This window comes from Anomaloglossus baeobatrachus, unplaced genomic scaffold (assembly GCF_048569485.1).
Source record: "Anomaloglossus baeobatrachus isolate aAnoBae1 unplaced genomic scaffold, aAnoBae1.hap1 Scaffold_295, whole genome shotgun sequence".
Lineage (NCBI taxonomy): Eukaryota > Metazoa > Chordata > Amphibia > Anura > Aromobatidae > Anomaloglossus > Anomaloglossus baeobatrachus.
Window position 1 is genome coordinate 244,307 of NW_027442392.1, and position 18,079 is coordinate 262,385.

Consider the following 18,079-nt stretch of genomic DNA (forward strand, 5'->3'; position numbering starts at 1 on the left):
GAACACTGGCGGCTTGTCACAATGCCCCCCGATGACATCACAATAGCGCTGCTGCCTAGAAAACAAGCTGCGCAGAAGAAGTTGTTCTTTGGGTGGGAGGGTGGGCTAGTGGAAGGAGGGGGCAATCTCTTTTTTTCCCGGGTGGTAGGGGGATGACAGGAGAAGGGAAGCGGGTGGTGAGAAAGGTACAGAGGGCAGGGTTTGGGGGCTGGGAAGGAAAGGGAAAAGATTAGGGTTTGGGGATGATGAAAGGGCTTTCTACGGGTAAGGATGGCAAAGGGTGGCAGTGACGGAAAGTCAGGCAACCTGTCCTGTCCGTCTTTTTGTATCGTGAATTGGAAAGACTGCAAGGGGGAGGGGAGTTGCTTGCGCCCTAAAGGAGGAGTTATTCAGATTCATTGCAGTGGGCGGCGGCTGCAAAACGCACCATTCTTCTTGTTTTTGCTCTGCAAAGCAGCCTTTTCAAGGGTTGGCTTGGGTGACAAAATGTCTTGTGTAGGCGTGGGTTTGTCTCCCTCTCGCTCTCTCTCCCTAAGATGTGTCCGGCATAGGCCAGGGTGCCACTCGAGGCCCAAACCAATTCTGGTTATCGCTTCTCGGCCTTTTGGCTAAGATCAAGTGTAGTGTTGTTCGAAGAGGTGGTTTAAGCTCCAGGCCACCTTAGTACAATGATACAATGCACACTGGAAGGTTGCGCTTGCTAGTACTCTGGGTGGATAGTTTAATCATCTAGAGGAAAACATGGCCCTACCAGGATCGAGGCTATTAGACTGAGTAAGGGTGGGGGGCTATGGTACAACGTGCCCCAGGACTGACGACCCTGGAGTGAGTCTGAGCTTGCTGGCTTGGGACCCCGGCAAGCCTTGGGCTCTGTAGCACACCGTACCTTGCCTTTTCATACTTTTTGAGCATATTACCCTATCCCGGCCTTCTGGCTAGGAAGGGAAATTTTTATAATCCCGGTCGGAGGTCTGGTCAGCTTTGGGCTGAGAAACTAACACCCGGTTGGAGGTCTGGGTCAGCTTCGGCTGAGAAACCAACACCCGGTTGGAGGTCTGGGTCAGCTTCGGCTGAGAAACCAACACCCGGTTGGAGGTCCGGTTAGCCTTGGGCTGAGAAACCAACACCGGTTGACGGTCCGGGCAGTTTCGGCTGCGAAACCAACAACTAGTAGCTCTCTACTCCACTTGGGTAAGATGCCTGGGTGGACGCTGGGAGCAACGACAAGGCTCAACCAGGCTTCGGCTTGGGAGAGCACCGAAGATCCCTGACCCTTGCTGTGGCCTTCTGGCTCGGAGGGACGGGGTTGATTTTTGGGGACCCTCTCCTCACGGTGGGGTCCACACGAATCCTAGCCTTTGCACTGTTTTTGGTGTGACTTCGGTCATGCATTTTTTGTGGTGCTTTGGAAAGCTTCATTAAATCAAAAATCTGTTCTTATCAGTTTAATATCTGATACGTCCCCTATCTGGGGACCATATATTAAATGGATTTTTAGAACAGGGAGATGGAAAAAGAGCTTGCTCTGTCCACTCCACGCATTGACCTGGTATTGCAGTACCTCCAGGAACGGTGCACCCCTTCTTAACCCAGTTTCCAAAAGCAGAACTCAATTCACCTGATTCATATTAGCCCGATTTAATGAATTGGAAGAAAGCATACGTCTTCATATGCACCTCAATTTGGCCCATTCACTTTTCACACTTCCTCCTTTTGTTTTTTATCTTTCACACTTTTGACTTTCTTTATTCATCCAAATAGCAAACTCATCACCACTCAACCTGACCAACTCGGCTATGTCCCCGTGCTGCAGTTCTCTGTCTTATCTAGATCATTTGCAATTGAATGGAATAGATCCCTTTTGGACAAAGTGGATTCACCTGCTGCTGCAGTGACCACAGGTGTGATAAGATCTAGAATTGGCATCTGGTGCGATCTCTCCGCTTCCACTCCAAAGAAAGTTACCTGTTTATTCCTATCATGCATTGGTTTTTGGGGTTTTCTTTGAGTAATGATGATGATCTCTTTAGTAGTCTGTTGGCGCCCTCTCCTGGAGGAATAGTTTGCTTGCTCTTGGACATTCTAAAAGAGAGGTCATGATAGACATTGAGCTTCTGAGCTCAATTGGGGACAGTCATGGGTGATGAATGTTTGCAACCTACTGCGAAGCCTCATACCGCAATATAAGGAACGTCAAATACTAAGAAAGGGCGGCCTATGAAAGAATTACTACTTTCAATAAGTACACTTAAACGGCTAATTGGGAATAGAAAAACTGTAAAAAGCCCTCTGAGAAAGCCCCCCTCTAACCTTTGATAGTAAGCTTTTCTGTAGTCTGCCTGTTGATGTATTTTCCGTTTGAACTGTGCACAACATGAAGAGACGGAACACTGGCGGCTTGTCACAATGCCCCCCGATGACATCACAATAGCGCTGCTGCCTAGAAAACAAGCTGCGCAGAAGAAGTTGTTCTTTGGGTGGGAGGGTGGGCTAGTGGAAGGAGGGGGCAATCTCTTTTTTTCCCGGGTGGTAGGGGGATGACAGGAGAAGGGAAGCGGGTGGTGAGAAAGGTACAGAGGGCAGGGTTTGGGGGCTGGGAAGGAAAGGGAAAAGATTAGGGTTTGGGGATGATGAAAGGGCTTTCTACGGGTAAGGATGGCAAAGGGTGGCAGTGACGGAAAGTCAGGCAACCTGTCCTGTCCGTCTTTTTGTATCGTGAATTGGAAAGACTGCAAGGGGGAGGGGAGTTGCTTGCGCCCTAAAGGAGGAGTTATTCAGATTCATTGCAGTGGGCGGCGGCTGCAAAACGCACCATTCTTCTTGTTTTTGCTCTGCAAAGCAGCCTTTTCAAGGGTTGGCTTGGGTGACAAAATGTCTTGTGTAGGCGTGGGTTTGTCTCCCTCTCGCTCTCTCTCCCTAAGATGTGTCCGGCATAGGCCAGGGTGCCACTCGAGGCCCAAACCAATTCTGGTTATCGCTTCTCGGCCTTTTGGCTAAGATCAAGTGTAGTGTTGTTCGAAGAGGTGGTTTAAGCTCCAGGCCACCTTAGTACAATGATACAATGCACACTGGAAGGTTGCGCTTGTTAGTACTCTGGGTGGATAGTATATTCATCTAGAGGAAAACATGGCCCTACCAGGATCGAGGCTATTAGACTGAGTAAGGGTGGGGGGCTATGGTACAACGTGCCCCAGGACTGACGACCCTGGAGTGAGTCTGAGCTTGCTGGCTTGGGACCCCGGCAAGCCTTGGGCTCTGTAGCACACCGTACCTTGCCTTTTCATACTTTTTGAGCATATTACCCTATCCCGGCCTTCTGGCTAGGAAGGGAAATTTTTATAATCCCGGTCGGAGGTCTGGTCAGCTTTGGGCTGAGAAACTAACACCCGGTTGGAGGTCTGGGTCAGCTTCGGCTGAGAAACCAACACCCGGTTGGAGGTCTGGGTCAGCTTCGGCTGAGAAACCAACACCCGGTTGGAGGTCCGGTTAGCCTTGGGCTGAGAAACCAACACCGGTTGACGGTCCGGGCAGTTTCGGCTGCGAAACCAACAACTAGTAGCTCTCTACTCCACTTGGGTAAGATGCCTGGGTGGACGCTGGGAGCAACGACAAGGCTCAACCAGGCTTCGGCTTGGGAGAGCACCGAAGATCCCTGACCCTTGCTGTGGCCTTCTGGCTCGGAGGGACGGGGTTGAATTTGGGGACCCTCTCCTCACGGTGGGGTCCACACGAATCCTAGCCTTTGCACTGTTTTTGGTGTGACTTCGGTCATGCATTTTTTGTGGTGCTTTGGAAAGCTTCATTAAATCAAAAATCTGTTCTTATCAGTTTAATATCTGATACGTCCCCTATCTGGGGACCATATATTAAATGGATTTTTAGAACAGGGAGATGGAAAAAGAGCTTGCTCTGTCCACTCCACGCATTGACCTGGTATTGCAGTACCTCCAGGAACGGTGCACCCCTTCTTAACCCAGTTTCCAAAAGCAGAACTCAATTCACCTGATTCATATTAGCCCGATTTAATGAATTGGAAGAAAGCATACGTCTTCATATGCACCTCAATTTGGCCCATTCACTTTTCACACTTCCTCCTTTTGTTTTTTATCTTTCACACTTTTGACTTTCTTTATTCATCCAAATAGCAAACTCATCACCACTCAACCTGACCAACTCGGCTATGTCCCCGTGCTGCAGTTCTCTGTCTTATCTAGATCATTTGCAATTGAATGGAATAGATCCCTTTTGGACAAAGTGGATTCACCTGCTGCTGCAGTGACCACAGGTGTGATAAGATCTAGAATTGGCATCTGGTGCGATCTCTCCGCTTCCACTCCAAAGAAAGTTACCTGTTTATTCCTATCATGCATTGGTTTTTGGGGTTTTCTTTGAGTAATGATGATCTCTTTAGTAGTCTGTTGGCGCCCTCTCCTGGAGGAATAGTTTGCTTGCTCTTGGACATTCTAAAAGAGAGGTCATGATAGACATTGAGCTTCTGAGCTCAATTGGGGACAGTCATGGGTGATGAATGTTTGCAACCTACTGCGAAGCCTCATACCGCAATATAAGGAACGTCAAATACTAAGAAAGGGCGGCCTATGAAAGAATTACTACTTTCAATAAGTACACTTAAACGGCTAATTGGGAATAGAAAAACTGTAAAAAGCCCTCTGAGAAAGCCCCCCTCTAACCTTTGATAGTAAGCTTTTCTGTAGTCTGCCTGTTGATGTATTTTCCGTTTGAACTGTGCACAACATGAAGAGACGGAACACTGGCGGCTTGTCACAATGCCCCCCGATGACATCACAATAGCGCTGCTGCCTAGAAAACAAGCTGCGCAGAAGAAGTTGTTCTTTGGGTGGGAGGGTGGGCTAGTGGAAGGAGGGGGCAATCTCTTTTTTTCCCGGGTGGTAGGGGGATGACAGGAGAAGGGAAGCGGGTGGTGAGAAAGGTACAGAGGGCAGGGTTTGGGGGCTGGGAAGGAAAGGGAAAAGATTAGGGTTTGGGGATGATGAAAGGGCTTTCTACGGGTAAGGATGGCAAAGGGTGGCAGTGACGGAAAGTCAGGCAACCTGTCCTGTCCGTCTTTTTGTATCGTGAATTGGAAAGACTGCAAGGGGGAGGGGAGTTGCTTGCGCCCTAAAGGAGGAGTTATTCAGATTCATTGCAGTGGGCGGCGGCTGCAAAACGCACCATTCTTCTTGTTTTTGCTCTGCAAAGCAGCCTTTTCAAGGGTTGGCTTGGGTGACAAAATGTCTTGTGTAGGCGTGGGTTTGTCTCCCTCTCGCTCTCTCTCCCTAAGATGTGTCCGGCATAGGCCAGGGTGCCACTCGAGGCCCAAACCAATTCTGGTTATCGCTTCTCGGCCTTTTGGCTAAGATCAAGTGTAGTATCTGTGCTTCTCGGCCTTTTGGCTAAGATCATGTGTAGTGTTGTTCGAAGAGGTGGTTTAAGCTCCAGGCCACCTTAGTACAATGATACACTGCACACTGGAAGGTTGCGCTTGCTAGTACTCTGGGTGGATAGTATATTCATCTAGAGGAAAACATGGCCCTACCAGGATCAAGGCTATTAGACTGAGTAAGGGTGGGGGGCTATAGTACAACGTGCCCCAGGACTGACGACCCTGGAGTGAGTCTGAGCTTGCTGGCTTGGGACCCCGGCAAGCCTTGGGCTCTGTAGCACACCGTACCTTGCCTTTTCATACTTTTTGAGCATATTACCCTATCCCGGCCTTCTGGCTAGGAAGGGAAATTTTTATAATCCCGGTCGGAGGTCTGGTCAGCTTTGGGCTGAGAAACTAACACCCGGTTGGAGGTCCGGGTCAGCTTCGGCTGAGAAACCAACACCCGGTTGGAGGTCTGGGTCAGCTTCGGCTGAGAAACCAACACCCGGTTGGAGGTCCGGTTAGCCTTGGGCTGAGAAACCAACACCGGTTGACGGTCCGGGCAGTTTCGGCTGCGAAACCAATAACTAGTAGCTCTCTACTCCACTTGGGTAAGATGCCTGGGTGGACGCTGGGAGCAACGACAAGGCTCAACCAGGCTTCGGCTTGGGGGAGCACCGAAGATCCCTGACCCTTGCTGTGGCCTTCTGGCTCGGAGGGACGGGGTTGATTTTTGGGGACCCTCTCCTCACGGTGGGGTCCACACGAATCCTAGCCTTTGCACTGTTTTTGGTGTGACTTCGGTCATGCATTTTTTGTGGTGCTTTGGAAAGCTTCATTAAATCAAAATCTGTTCTTATCAGTTTAATATCTGATACGTCCCCTATCTGGGGACCATATATTAAATGGATTTTTAGAACAGGGAGATGGAAAAAGAGCTTGCTCTGTCCACTCCACGCATTGACCTGGTATTGCAGTACCTCCAGGAACGGTGCACCCCTTCTTAACCCAGTTTCCAAAAGCAGAACTCAATTCACCTGATTCATATTAGCCCGATTTAATGAATTGGAAGAAAGCATACGTCTTCATATGCACCTCAATTTGGCCCATTCACTTTTCACACTTCCTCCTTTTGTTTTTTATCTTTCACACTTTTGACTTTCTTTATTCATCCAAATAGCAAACTCATCACCACTCAACCTGACCAACTCGGCTATGTCCCCGTGCTGCAGTTCTCTGTCTTATCTAGATCATTTGCAATTGAATGGAATAGATCCCTTTTGGACAAAGTGGATTCACCTGCTGCTGCAGTGACCACAGGTGTGATAAGATCTAGAATTGGCATCTGGTGCGATCTCTCCGCTTCCACTCCAAAGAAAGTTACCTGTTTATTCCTATCATGCATTGGTTTTTGGGGTTTTCTTTGAGTAATGATGATCTCTTTAGTAGTCTGTTGGCGCCCTCTCCTGGAGGAATAGTTTGCTTGCTCTTGGACATTCTAAAAGAGAGGTCATGATAGACATTGAGCTTCTGAGCTCAATTGGGGACAGTCATGGGTGATGAATGTTTGCAACCTACTGCGAAGCCTCATACCGCAATATAAGGAACGTCAAATACTAAGAAAGGGCGGCCTATGAAAGAATTACTACTTTCAATAAGTACACTTAAACGGCTAATTGGGAATAGAAAAACTGTAAAAAGCCCTCTGAGAAAGCCCCCCTCTAACCTTTGATAGTAAGCTTTTCTGTAGTCTGCCTGTTGATGTATTTTCCGTTTGAACTGTGCACAACATGAAGAGACGGAACACTGGCGGCTTGTCACAATGCCCCCCGATGACATCACAATAGCGCTGCTGCCTAGAAAACAAGCTGCGCAGAAGAAGTTGTTCTTTGGGTGGGAGGGTGGGCTAGTGGAAGGAGGGGGCAATCTCTTGTTTTCCCGGGTGGTAGGGGGATGACAGGAGAAGGGAAGCGGGTGGTGAGAAAGGTACAGAGGGCAGGGTTTGGGGGCTGGGAAGGAAAGGGAAAAGATTAGGGTTTGGGGATGATGAAAGGGCTTTCTACGGGTAAGGATGGCAAAGGGTGGCAGTGACGGAAAGTCAGGCAACCTGTCCTGTCCGTCTTTTTGTATCGTGAATTGGAAAGACTGCAAGGGGGAGGGGAGTTGCTTGCGCCCTAAAGGAGGAGTTATTCAGATTCATTGCAGTGGGCGGCGGCTGCAAAACGCACCATTCTTCTTGTTTTTGCTCTGCAAAGCAGCCTTTTCAAGGGTTGGCTTGGGTGACAAAATGTCTTGTGTAGGCGTGGGTTTGTCTCCCTCTCGCTCTCTCTCCCTAAGATGTGTCCGGCATAGGCCAGGGTGCCACTCGAGGCCCAAACCAATTCTGGTTATCGCTTCTCGGCCTTTTGGCTAAGATCAAGTGTAGTGTTGTTCGAAGAGGTGGTTTAAGCTCCAGGCCACCTTAGTACAATGATACAATGCATACTGGAAGGTTGCGCTTGCTAGTACTCTGGGTGGATAGTATATTCATCTAGAGGAAAACATGGCCCTACCAGGATCGAGGCTATTAGACTGAGTAAGGGTGGGGGGCTATGGTACAACGTGCCCCAGGACTGACGACCCTGGAGTGAGTCTGAGCTTGCTGGCTTGGGACCCCGGCAAGCCTTGGGCTCTGTAGCACACCGTACCTTGCCTTTTCATACTTTTTGAGCATATTACCCTATCCCGGCCTTCTGGCTAGGAAGGGAAATTTTTATAATCCCGGTCGGAGGTCTGGTCAGCTTTGGGCTGAGAAACTAACACCCGGTTGGAGGTCTGGGTCAGCTTCGGCTGAGAAACCAACACCCGGTTGGAGGTCTGGGTCAGCTTCGGCTGAGAAACCAACACCCGGTTGGAGGTCCGGTTAGCCTTGGGCTGAGAAACCAACACCGGTTGACGGTCCGGGCAGTTTCGGCTGCGAAACCAACAACTAGTAGCTCTCTACTCCACTTGGGTAAGATGCCTGGGTGGACGCTGGGAGCAACGACAAGGCTCAACCAGGCTTCGGCTTGGGAGAGCACCGAAGATCCCTGACCCTTGCTGTGGCCTTCTGGCTCGGAGGGACGGGGTTGATTTTTGGGGACCCTCTCCTCACGGTGGGGTCCACACGAATCCTAGCCTTTGCACTGTTTTTGGTGTGACTTCGGTCATGCATTTTTTGTGGTGCTTTGGAAAGCTTCATTAAATCAAAAATCTGTTCTTATCAGTTTAATATCTGATACGTCCCCTATCTGGGGACCATATATTAAATGGATTTTTAGAACAGGGAGATGGAAAAAGAGCTTGCTCTGTCCACTCCACGCATTGACCTGGTATTGCAGTACCTCCAGGAACGGTGCACCCCTTCTTAACCCAGTTTCCAAAAGCAGAACTCAATTCACCTGATTCATATTAGCCCGATTTAATGAATTGGAAGAAAGCATACGTCTTCATATGCACCTCAATTTGGCCCATTCACTTTTCACACTTCCTCCTTTTGTTTTTTATCTTTCACACTTTTGACTTTCTTTATTCATCCAAATAGCAAACTCATCACCACTCAACCTGACCAACTCGGCTATGTCCCCGTGCTGCAGTTCTCTGTCTTATCTAGATCATTTGCAATTGAATGGAATAGATCCCTTTTGGACAAAGTGGATTCACCTGCTGCTGCAGTGACCACAGGTGTGATAAGATCTAGAATTGGCATCTGGTGCGATCTCTCCGCTTCCACTCCAAAGAAAGTTACCTGTTTATTCCTATCATGCATTGGTTTTTGGGGTTTTCTTTGAGTAATGATGATCTCTTTAGTAGTCTGTTGGCGCCCTCTCCTGGAGGAATAGTTTGCTTGCTCTTGGACATTCTAAAAGAGAGGTCATGATAGACATTGAGCTTCTGAGCTCAATTGGGGACAGTCATGGGTGATGAATGTTTGCAACCTACTGCGAAGCCTCATACCGCAATATAAGGAACGTCAAATACTAAGAAAGGGCGGCCTATGAAAGAATTACTACTTTCAATAAGTACACTTAAACGGCTAATTGGGAATAGAAAAACTGTAAAAAGCCCTCTGAGAAAGCCCCCCTCTAACCTTTGATAGTAAACTTTTCTGTAGTCTGCCTGTTGATGTATTTTCCGTTTGAACTGTGCACAACATGAAGAGACGGAACACTGGCGGCTTGTCACAATGCCCCCCGATGACATCACAATAGCGCTGCTGCCTAGAAAACAAGCTGCGCAGAAGAAGTTGTTCTTTGGGTGGGAGGGTGGGCTAGTGGAAGGAGGGGGCAATCTCTTTTTTTCCCGGGTGGTAGGGGGATGACAGGAGAAGGGAAGCGGGTGGTGAGAAAGGTACAGAGGGCAGGGTTTGGGGGCTGGGAAGGAAAGGGAAAAGATTAGGGTTTGGGGATGATGAAAGGGCTTTCTACGGGTAAGGATGGCAAAGGGTGGCAGTGACGGAAAGTCAGGCAACCTGTCCTGTCCGTCTTTTTGTATCGTGAATTGGAAAGACTGCAAGGGGGAGGGGAGTTGCTTGCGCCCTAAAGGAGGAGTTATTCAGATTCATTGCAGTGGGCGGCGGCTGCAAAACGCACCATTCTTCTTGTTTTTGCTCTGCAAAGCAGCCTTTTCAAGGGTTGGCTTGGGTGACAAAATGTCTTGTGTAGGCGTGGGTTTGTCTCCCTCTCGCTCTCTCTCCCTAAGATGTGTCCGGCATAGGCCAGGGTGCCACTCGAGGCCCAAACCAATTCTGGTTATCGCTTCTCGGCCTTTTGGCTAAGATCAAGTGTAGTATCTGTTCTTATCAGTTTAATATCTGATACGTCCCCTATCTGGGGACCATATATTAAATGGATTTTTAGAACAGGGAGATGGAAAAAGAGCTTGCTCTGTCCACTCCACGCATTGACCTGGTATTGCAGTACCTCCAGGAACGGTGCACCCCTTCTTAACCCAGTTTCCAAAAGCAGAACTCAATTCACCTGATTCATATTAGCCCGATTTAATGAATTGGAAGAAAGCATACGTCTTCATATGCACCTCAATTTGGCCCATTCACTTTTCACACTTCCTCCTTTTGTTTTTTATCTTTCACACTTTTGACTTTCTTTATTCATCCAAATAGCAAACTCATCACCACTCAACCTGACCAACTCGGCTATGTCCCCGTGCTGCAGTTCTCTGTCTTATCTAGATCATTTGCAATTGAATGGAATAGATCCCTTTTGGACAAAGTGGATTCACCTGCTGCTGCAGTGACCACAGGTGTGATAAGATCTAGAATTGGCATCTGGTGCGATCTCTCCGCTTCCACTCCAAAGAAAGTTACCTGTTTATTCCTATCATGCATTGGTTTTTGGGGTTTTCTTTGAGTAATGATGATCTCTTTAGTAGTCTGTTGGCGCCCTCTCCTGGAGGAATAGTTTGCTTGCTCTTGGACATTCTAAAAGAGAGGTCATGATAGACATTGAGCTTCTGAGCTCAATTGGGGACAGTCATGGGTGATGAATGTTTGCAACCTACTGCGAAGCCTCATACCGCAATATAAGGAACGTCAAATACTAAGAAAGGGCGGCCTATGAAAGAATTACTACTTTCAATAAGTACACTTAAACGGCTAATTGGGAATAGAAAAACTGTAAAAAGCCCTCTGAGAAAGCCCCCCTCTAACCTTTGATAGTAAGCTTTTCTGTAGTCTGCCTGTTGATGTATTTTCCGTTTGAACTGTGCACAACATGAAGAGACGGAACACTGGCGGCTTGTCACAATGCCCCCCGATGACATCACAATAGCGCTGCTGCCTAGAAAACAAGCTGCGCAGAAGAAGTTGTTCTTTGGGTGGGAGGGTGGGCTAGTGGAAGGAGGGGGCAATCTCTTTTTTTCCCGGGTGGTAGGGGGATGACAGGAGAAGGGAAGCGGGTGGTGAGAAAGGTACAGAGGGCAGGGTTTGGGGGCTGGGAAGGAAAGGGAAAAGATTAGGGTTTGGGGATGATGAAAGGGCTTTCTACGGGTAAGGATGGCAAAGGGTGGCAGTGACGGAAAGTCAGGCAACCTGTCCTGTCCGTCTTTTTGTATCGTGAATTGGAAAGACTGCAAGGGGGAGGGGAGTTGCTTGCGCCCTAAAGGAGGAGTTATTCAGATTCATTGCAGTGGGCGGCGGCTGCAAAACGCACCATTCTTCTTGTTTTTGCTCTGCAAAGCAGCCTTTTCAAGGGTTGGCTTGGGTGACAAAATGTCTTGTGTAGGCGTGGGTTTGTCTCCCTCTCGCTCTCTCTCCCTAAGATGTGTCCGGCATAGGCCAGGGTGCCACTCGAGGCCCAAACCAATTCTGGTTATCGCTTCTCGGCCTTTTGGCTAAGATCAAGTGTAGTATCTGTTCTTATCAGAACAAACTGAGCTAGCTACACTTGACGAGATACGATCAGGGAGACGAGCTCCAAAGCCCAGCCGAGACCGGAAGAGGGAGATCGGACGGAAGAAGAGCTTGGCAGAAAGAAGCAAGAAGACGAAGGCTCGGAGAAGACTTGGGGAGACCAGAGGAACTTCGAGGAGGAACACAGCGGGAGAAGACACCCGGAGAAGAATCCAAGATCCAGCTCCGGGAACTCAAGCAGGAACCAGCCATGGCAAGCAAGCCAGAGAAGGCAGCCAAGAAGGCTCAGGACCCAGGGACCTCCAGGAAGGCTCATCCAGAGGCTTCTTCGGCCCAAGAGGCCCCTACCTCCGACGCCAGCCAGCCGGAGGGAGCCCGGACGCCGCCTGAAAAGGCTCCAACCCTGGAGCCTTGGATGCGGCAGACGGTCGCCCTGAAGCTAAAGGCGGTGGATGGTAGGTTGCCGGACATGTCCAGCGACGTGTTCTGCAAGAAGATGATTCTGGATCAGGGCTTCTCCAGGGCGGAAACCCTGAGTGTCCAGACCTTCATGACTGGCATTTTTCTGGTAACCTTTGCCACGGTGAATGCCTGCAGGAGATACTGGGAGGCGATGAACGCAGCGATGCCGGACTCCCCTTTTCATTCTTTTTTAGGATCCTGTCCTATACAGAGGGATGAGAAGAGGATCACGGTCTCCATGCGGAACCCGCACACCCCAGGAAGAGACATCTCCACGTTCCTGGGACGTCTCTGCACAGTGGTGAGGGAGCCATCCCACATCCTTAACGGCAACGGATTCTGGACGGGTAAGTGGTCAGTAACCGTTCGACTCTACAGGGAACCAGCATCCGAGGATGGTCTCCAGCACCTGCCCCCGACATTCTCTCTGGGAAACTCCTTTGGTCTCATCTACTACCCGGACATGCCACACAACTGCAGGAAATGTGGCGGGAAAGGGCATTCGATGAAGACCTGCAAGGAGGACGCCTGCAGGGTTTGCCGGGTGACAGGACACAGCTCCAAGGACTGCCCAAAGAAGAAGACTTGCAACCTATGTGGACAGGCGGACCACCTTTACAAGGACTGCCCACAGCGGGAGAAATCCTGGGCAAGGGTTGCCGCGGCGACCCAGTATCGGGTAGTCACAGCTTCGTCGACCAAGGCAGCTACGACCAAGGCCACAGAGGCCAAGGACAAGGCGGCCAAGAACCCGGCGACCGTGGCTCCAGCCGATGCCCCAGCAGCCACGGAGTCCAGGGAAAAGAAGGGTAAGAAAACTGTGGCCCCCTCCCTGGTCCCCCCCCCTGTCACCCCTGTCCAAACCCCTCCCCCCCCGGCCAACCCTACTGAGGATTCCACTACCTCCACCTCATTTCCCTACTCCTCAGTTGGTCTCCTCACCCCCCCCCCAAAGCCCACTCTCCCTCCCCAGACCATGAGAGCAGAGGGCCTCAGCACTCTTGCACTTTTCACCGAGGAGGATTTTCCAGCTCTTGTCTCCTCAGGTACAGGCCAAAGGAAAAGGAAGGTGGAAGATAGTCCTGTCGCAGAACCTTCCAAGCTGTTCATTGTGGACCCCAATCCACCCCAGGAAGAGGAGGATGGCCTCCTCCCAGAACCGGACGTGTTGGAGCAGATGGTGGAGTCCCTTGTGGCCGAAGAAGAAATGGAGGAGTCGGAAGCCACTGAGGCACCATCCCTGCTCGAGCAGCTAGAAGAAGAGGGTCTGCTGGAGATACCCTTACCAGCAGGTGCCAAAGAGGAAGAACCGCCCGACCGGAGTGGTAACTAAGGCACACCGCCTGCTCTAACTTTCTCTTTCCTCCAATGACTGCTAACATTAACATCTTTTCCATTAATGTTAGGAGCATCAGAGACAAGTTCCGACGTCAGACAATTTTTGCGTTCCTTAACACTCAGTCTAGTGATGTATTTTTCCTGCAGGAATGCTCCCTTCCCTCCTCTAGGTCCTTCAACCATCTGGCCAGGGAGTGGACCCATGGCCCATCCTACTGGTCTGGCGGGGGCGACTGTAGGTCCGCGGGGGTCGCCGTGCTGATCAGGGGAAGCGCCTTCACATTGGACTCTGTTCAGGAAATCGTCTGCGGCAGGTTACTGCTCGTGGATGGCACCTGGGCGGGAGAACCTGTCAGGTTCATCAATGTGTATGCTTCTCCTGTGAAGAGCGATCGACTGGAGCTCCTCCAAGCCCTGCGCCCTCAGCTCGCTACCGCCAGGACGGTAGTGATGGCCGGGGATTTCAACTGCCCAATTGAGGAGGATGGACGCAGTTCTGGAACGGCTGCCAAGTTGGACGTCACATCCAAACTGCTCATTGAGATGGTGACCGAAGCCTCTCTTGTGGACGTTGTTGGCTCCATCGGACACGGATCCGTGAACTATTCATGGTGCCGATCCGATGGCTCGCTGCGTTCCAGGATTGACTTTGTGTTTACCTCTCGGGCGGTTGGGCGGAGTGGGCACTCGATGGTCCCCTGCTTCTTCTCTGACCACAGAGCCATTCACTTTCAAGGTGTGCTGGGCCATGGCTTCCCCATTGGCCCGGGCTCCTGGAAGCTGAACTGCTCTCTGCTGGAAAAGGGTGAGATTCTGGAGGAGCTTAGAGCTGCCTACTCCACGTGGCGGGCCTACAAGGCGGGCTTCCAGTCTGTTTCTGACTGGTGGGAATACGTTAAACTCGAGTTCCGTTTCTTCTTTCAGGCAAAGAGTCAACAACAGGCGTGTCTGAAGAGGAGGGACTTCAGGAGACTCCAGCGTGAGCTGCGTTCCCTGCAGGACCTTCTTCGATGCGGCTGGGACGTGAGAGAGGAGCTGGAGGAGACTAAGAGGAGCCTGAAAAGGCACTTCGAGGAGGAGTCCGAGCGAATTGTCTTCCGTTCCAAAGTGGAGAACCTGGAGAAGGGTGAGAAATGTAACTCGTTCTTTTTCAGGAAACTCCACGCCGGTCACACGCCCATGAATGAACTACGAGACGAGAGTGGAAGCATACGACGCGGGAAAGAGAATGTGATGAAGGTCGTCAGCGACTTCTACAGCGAACTCTACGCCCGCAAGACTACTGACCCCGAGGCCGCCGATAAGTTCCTGTCAGGTATCACTAACCATCTTGACCCTGCAGACGCGGCGGCCATGGACGTTCCTCTGACGGTGGACGAGCTGCTCTCGGCCGCCAAATCCTTTAGTTCTGGCAGGACACCGGGCAGTGACGGCCTCCCAGCAGAGCTCTATGTAGCGCTGGGAGACCTAATCTGTCCGGACCTGTTAGGGCTGTATGAGGAGATGGTGGCGGAGGGCAGAATGCCTCCATCTCTGAGGGAAGGAATGGTCACGATCCTGTACAAGCGTAAAGGAGAGAGGTGCGACCTGAAGAATTGGCGTCCCATCACCCTTCTGAATGTCGACTACAAGATCCTGGCCAAGACGATGGCAACGAGACTGAAGACGGTTATCGGACGGATCATCCACCCGGATCAGACCTGCGGCATCCCCGGACGTCGCATCGCAGACAGCCTGGCTCTCATGCGGGACACGGTCGAGTACATCAAAGCCCGCCGGGTGCACGCAGCCCTGATCTCGTTGGATCAGGAAAAGGCCTTCGACCGTGTTTCCCATGAGTTCCTGGGCAAAGCTCTGCACAGGTTAGGTTTGGGTAACATGTTTTGTTTGTATGTCCAACTAATGTATTTTGATATTCACAGCTCGGTGTTGGTAAACGGCTGGAAGACTGACCCCTTCCCGGTCCTCTCAGGGGTCAGACAAGGCTGTCCTCTGTCACCTCTTCTTTTTGTTTGTGTTATAGAACTCTTTGCAGAGGCTATCCGGCGGAATGGAGAGATCAGAGGGATCACCGCACCAGGACCAGAACGCTTCGAGGTCAAGTGCTCGCTCTACATGGACGACGTGACCGTCTTCTGCGCGGACCGGCGCTCAGTCGACACCCTCGTCCAGACCTGTGAGACCTTCGGACGGGCTTCGGGAGCCAAAGTCAACTGCGGGAAGTCGGAAGCCATGCTCTTCGGGGACTGGCAGCCGGCCTCTTCCGCCCCCTTCCCTTTCAGCATCCAGCCGGATTTCATCAAGGTTCTTGGAGTGTGGTTCGGGAAGGAAGGAGCAGCCCTCAAGTCCTGGGAGGAACGCTTGACCAAGATCACCCAACGGATCGGTCTGTGGAGCCTCAGACGCCTCACCTGTGAGGGCAAAGCACTGGTCCTGCGTAACGAGGTACTGCCCGTGCTGCAGTACACGGCCCAGGCCTGGCCCCCCCTTGCCACCGTGTGCAGGGCCATTACCAGGACGGTGTTTCGTTTTGTCTGGGGATCCAAGATGGACAGAGTAAAGCGGAGCATCATGTACAAGGATCCTCGCAAGGGTGGAAAGGGCGTACCCGATATCCCCACCCTCCTGCGATCCTCCTTCGTATGTGACTGCGTTCGCCGAACTCTGCGAGTCAAGAGAGGTTCCGCGGGTGGGTCCATGTCTCGCTTCTTCCTGCTCCCCCTTTGGAGACGGTTAGGCTGGGACAAGTGGGACAGCTCCTTCCCCTACAACTGGACGGCGCCATGGTTCTACGGAGACGTGGTTCGGTTTGTGAGGGAACACCAACTGGAGGGACTCAAGCCTGATTTGTGGAAGCCAAAGACTATCCACAAACTCATCAGAGCCAAGGACGAAATGGAGAACATTCCAGGACTTCATCACGACACACTGGAGACTGTTTGGACAAACGTGTCATCGGCTGGATTGACCAACGGGCACAAGGACTTGTCATGGATGGCGATACAGGGCGGACTGCCCGTCCGGTCATTCATGCACGCCCGGAACCTGTGCAAAACCCGGTACTGCCCAAGGTGCCCCTTCGTGGAGGAAACATCGCTGCACGCCTTTTGGGACTGCCGTTTCGCACAGCGCCTGTTGGTTGCCCTGGAGGATGACCTGAGGAACTCCGTCCCCAGAGGGAGCCTATCGTACCATTCCGTACTTTATGGACTCTTCCCTGGGACTCACACCGTTGGAGCCATCCAGGAGGCTTGGCGCCTTATGAACTGCTTTAAGGACGCTATTTGGGTCGCCAGGAACCGGCTCATCTTGAAGAGGGAGAGGATGTCTATCCAGGATTGCCGCAGGCTGATCCACAGCCTGCTCAGAGACTATTCCATCATGGACAGTCCAGACGACAGCGCCGAGGAGGAGGTTTAGACCTCTTCCATGCCCCCTCCCTCCTTTTCCCGTTATGTGCGTCTTTCAATAAAGCTTCGGGCCTGTGATTTCCCCACCCTATCCCCCTTTTCCCCTACCCCCATCCCCCAATCGCCGGTTCGTCGTTATTTATTGTCTAACTTTTTCTTTCAGCTTGAGTGTTATGGATAAGCATAGGAGCGTGATGTATAGTTTAGTGCGTCGTACTCTATGGCTATGTAAGAAGGATTGTATATTTCTGTGTGTACGGGGCTGCGGCACTGTACACGGTTTGTTACCTTTTTGTGAGTAGTGCATGATAATAAAGATGCTGTTAAATCAAAAAATCTGTTCTTATCAGTTTAATATCTGATACGTCCCCTATCTGGGGACCATATATTAAATGGATTTTTAGAACAGGGAGATGGAAAAAGAGCTTGCTCTGTCCACTCCACGCATTGACCTGGTATTGCAGTACCTCCAGGAACGGTGCACCCCTTCTTAACCCAGTTTCCAAAAGCAGAACTCAATTCACCTGATTCATATTAGCCCGATTTAATGAATTGGAAGAAAGCATACGTCTTCATATGCACCTCAATTTGGCCCATTCACTTTTCACACTTCCTCCTTTTGTTTTTTATCTTTCACACTTTTGACTTTCTTTATTCATCCAAATAGCAAACTCATCACCACTCAACCTGACCAACTCGGCTATGTCCCCGTGCTGCAGTTCTCTGTCTTATCTAGATCATTTGCAATTGAATGGAATAGATCCCTTTTGGACAAAGTGGATTCACCTGCTGCTGCAGTGACCACAGGTGTGATAAGATCTAGAATTGGCATCTGGTGCGATCTCTCCGCTTCCACTCCAAAGAAAGTTACCTGTTTATTCCTATCATGCATTGGTTTTTGGGGTTTTCTTTGAGTAATGATGATCTCTTTAGTAGTCTGTTGGCGCCCTCTCCTGGAGGAATAGTTTGCTTGCTCTTGGACATTCTAAAAGAGAGGTCATGATAGACATTGAGCTTCTGAGCTCAATTGGGGACAGTCATGGGTGATGAATGTTTGCAACCTACTGCGAAGCCTCATACCGCAATATAAGGAAC

At 50.7% G+C, this 18,079-nt stretch overlaps 5 non-coding genes and 3 pseudogenes across 5 annotated transcripts; all 8 read left to right on the forward strand.

Annotated features, from left to right (window-relative positions):
* The first annotated feature begins 1,390 nt into the window (after nt 1-1,390).
* Nucleotides 1,391-1,583, forward strand: LOC142267465 (U2 spliceosomal RNA). The gene has a single exon (XR_012733357.1). It is a non-coding gene; the product is annotated as a U2 spliceosomal RNA (small nuclear RNA).
* Nucleotides 1,584-3,774: 2,191 nt separating this feature from the next.
* LOC142267466 (U2 spliceosomal RNA) lies at nt 3,775-3,967 on the forward strand. The gene has a single exon (XR_012733358.1). It is a non-coding gene; the product is annotated as a U2 spliceosomal RNA (small nuclear RNA).
* A 1,387-nt stretch (nt 3,968-5,354) lies between these two features.
* On the forward strand, nt 5,355-5,511 carry LOC142267508 (U2 spliceosomal RNA; annotated as a pseudogene).
* Nucleotides 5,512-6,192: 681 nt separating this feature from the next.
* Nucleotides 6,193-6,388, forward strand: LOC142267479 (U2 spliceosomal RNA). Its single transcript, XR_012733370.1, has one exon. It is a non-coding gene; the product is annotated as a U2 spliceosomal RNA (small nuclear RNA).
* A 2,189-nt stretch (nt 6,389-8,577) lies between these two features.
* LOC142267467 (U2 spliceosomal RNA) lies at nt 8,578-8,770 on the forward strand. Its single transcript, XR_012733359.1, has one exon. It is a non-coding gene; the product is annotated as a U2 spliceosomal RNA (small nuclear RNA).
* Nucleotides 8,771-10,157: 1,387 nt separating this feature from the next.
* Nucleotides 10,158-10,348, forward strand: LOC142267360 (U2 spliceosomal RNA). Its single transcript, XR_012733264.1, has one exon. It is a non-coding gene; the product is annotated as a U2 spliceosomal RNA (small nuclear RNA).
* Nucleotides 10,349-11,735: 1,387 nt separating this feature from the next.
* LOC142267504 (U2 spliceosomal RNA) lies at nt 11,736-11,840 on the forward strand (annotated as a pseudogene).
* A 5,428-nt stretch (nt 11,841-17,268) lies between these two features.
* LOC142267416 (U2 spliceosomal RNA) lies at nt 17,269-17,473 on the forward strand (annotated as a pseudogene).
* The last annotated feature ends 606 nt before the right edge of the window (nt 17,474-18,079 follow it).